This window comes from Sciurus carolinensis, chromosome 6 (assembly GCF_902686445.1).
Source record: "Sciurus carolinensis chromosome 6, mSciCar1.2, whole genome shotgun sequence".
Taxonomy (NCBI): domain Eukaryota; kingdom Metazoa; phylum Chordata; class Mammalia; order Rodentia; family Sciuridae; genus Sciurus; species Sciurus carolinensis.
In genome coordinates, this window is record NC_062218.1 from 134,205,237 (window position 1) to 134,207,988 (window position 2,752).

Here is a 2,752-nt window from a genome sequence, read left to right on the forward strand (position 1 = left end):
CAGAAGAAGGGCTGACACAAAAAAGAAGAGAATTCACCCTTTCCCCAGGCACTAGTTTTTCATGATAGTAGTTTTATAATTTCATTTCACAACCAGGCCTGCTTTTGCCATCCATCACAGCAAAACAAAACAAAAACAAAACCTGAAAAAGAAGAAGCTAACATAAAAACATATGGCATGGTTAAATAAGCAAAAATATAACTAGGCAAAAATACCTACACAAGGGTTTGGCTAGAGTACTTGAAAACAAATAGCAGTCCTAGGATGAGAGAAAAATAACTATCCTGCCACACAGTCAGGGAGCCCCACGGCCCTGCAGCAGTGCCCTGTTGGAGGTGGGGGGCATTCAAGAGGATGAAGGCCTGAATTAAATGGGGCAAGATATTTTGAGATATCTGACTTTGTTCTTTCTATTCTGGAATTTCACTCCCTGGCCCTACTCCCTGTCTGTGGCAGCCAAGCTCATTGCTCCAGGGGAGGGAAGTGCCAGAGAAGAAAGGAGAAACAAAGGACTGGTTTGCACCTCCTGCAGTCCAGAACCCACTGGGAATAGAGCTTTGCAAGAGTTATTTTTGGATCTGAGGTGAGAGGTCAAAAAGCCTGTAGGCTTGTCCACAGTGACAGGAAAGATGAAAGAAACAAGCTCAGGCACCCCAATAGGTCTGCCATCTTGGGAGGGAACAGTATCCTTTCTTGATTCCATTTCCCCTTCCAGTTACTGCCTCATTTCTTTGCTCTCTTTTATAACCAAACTCAAAAAAAGTGCTTGGATACACTGTCTCCAATTTCTCCTTGCCTATTTGCTCTTAAGTCCCCTCAGTTTTAGATTTCTCATCTCCCTCTCTCCCCAACCTACCCTTGTCAGGGATGCTGTAGACCTCCTTGTATTTATTAAGTCTTTTGGCCAGTCTTCTGTCCTCATCTTACCACATCAGCAGTATTTCATACTGTGATGGCAAAATCAGACCTGGTTGTGAAATGAAATTATAAAAACATTATGGTAAGAGGGGTTGGGTTGTGGCTCAGTGGTTACAGGGTTTACCTGGCAAGTGTGAGGCACTGGGTTCGAGCCTCAGCACCACATAAACATAAATAAAAGAAAAAACAATATGATAAGAAACCAATGCCTGGGGAAAGGGTCAGTTCCCCTCCTCCCTCTCACTCAGCCTTTCTCCTGGAAAGCCTAATTAACCATGGCTCCCTACCTTTTGGATTGTAAATAACTGCCCTAGGAGTCTGACTACTCCCTCTTGAAATGTAACAGATGTCTGTGAAAAAAGCCACTTTTTTATCTGTTTCTGTAGGCATGCTTTATGTTAGAGACACTGCATAAGGTCTTTAGCCATGCAGATTATAGGAATTTTTTTTAAAGAGGAAAAAAGTCCCAATGATAGGATAGGTCTATAACCTATAAATTGTTGTGAGAAACTGTGGATCAGGGCTCAGAATTTGGAATTTTGTTTTCCTCTGGACTGGCCTGCGTGAAATAAAGTTTGGAGTTCTCCTCTGAGTGTTGCTTGCTGCTTCTAGACCAGTCTGTTTCCCTGCAACAATACAGTTGACCATCTCCCCTCCTCCTCAAAACTGTCTTCACTTGGATTGTAGAGCATCATGTTCTCCTCCTCCTTTCTAGGGTCCCCTAAATGCCAAACACACCCTCTACTGCAGAGCTATACCTCCAGCCTCAATGCTCTTATGTCACTTCAACCTCAAAGTTGCTCCTACTCAGTGTTTTGCTGATTTCACCCTTATTTCTTTCAGGGATCTGCTTAAATGCCATGTCTTCAATGAGATGCTCCCCAACGACTATGGATAAAAGTATGCTTTTGGGGGCTGGGGGTATAGCTCAGTTGGTAGAGTGCTGACCTGACAAGGCCCTGGGTTCAATCCCCAGCACTGCAAACAAAACAAACAAACAAAAAAAGCTAGGCTTTCTTCCCAACTCCTAACCTACCCAACCCAATTTATCTTCCTTTCCTGCTCTATGCTTTTTAGCATCTATTACTTTTTCTTTTTTGAAGTACTGGGGATTGAACCCAGGGACACTCTACCACGGAGCCACATCCCCAGCCCTTTTTTATATTTTATTTATTTTATATCTTATATTTCTTATTTTGAATATTTTATATCTTATTTATATTTTAAATTGCTGAGGCTGACTTCAAACTCTCCTTTTTGAATTTTGAATTTGAATTTTTGGATTTTTGAATTCGAAGAAACTTCAAATTCTCCTGCCTCTGCCTCCCAAGCTGCCAGGATTACAGGTGTGTGCCACTGTGCCTGACCCCCTAGCCCTTTTTACTTTTTATTTTAAAGAGAGTCTTGCTAAATTACAAAGACTGGCCTCAAATTTACAATCCTCCTGCCTCAACCTCCTGAGTCACTGGGATTACAAGTGGTGTGTTGGGGGCTGGGATGTAGCTCTGTGGCAAAGCATCTGCCTTGCATTCACAAAGCCCTGGGTTCGACCCCCAGTTCCAAAGAAGACAAAAAAAAAAAAAAAAGAGAACAAGTGGTGTGTGGGAAGCCGTCCTTCTTTAGCAGAGTCAGACTAGGTTGAACCATGGGACACAGAGGACTGGCTTCTAGGAACTGCCGGGAAGTATACGGTGTTTCATGGGAGTGGTTCCCTGTCTCCTTCTGGAATTTTCCCCGTAAGAGATTGGCTCCCCTAACTCCCCCCTTTCCTATCCATCGTGGAAGAAGCTCCTCCTGGTCCTTGCCCTCTTTACCTGTATATTATAAATAAAAG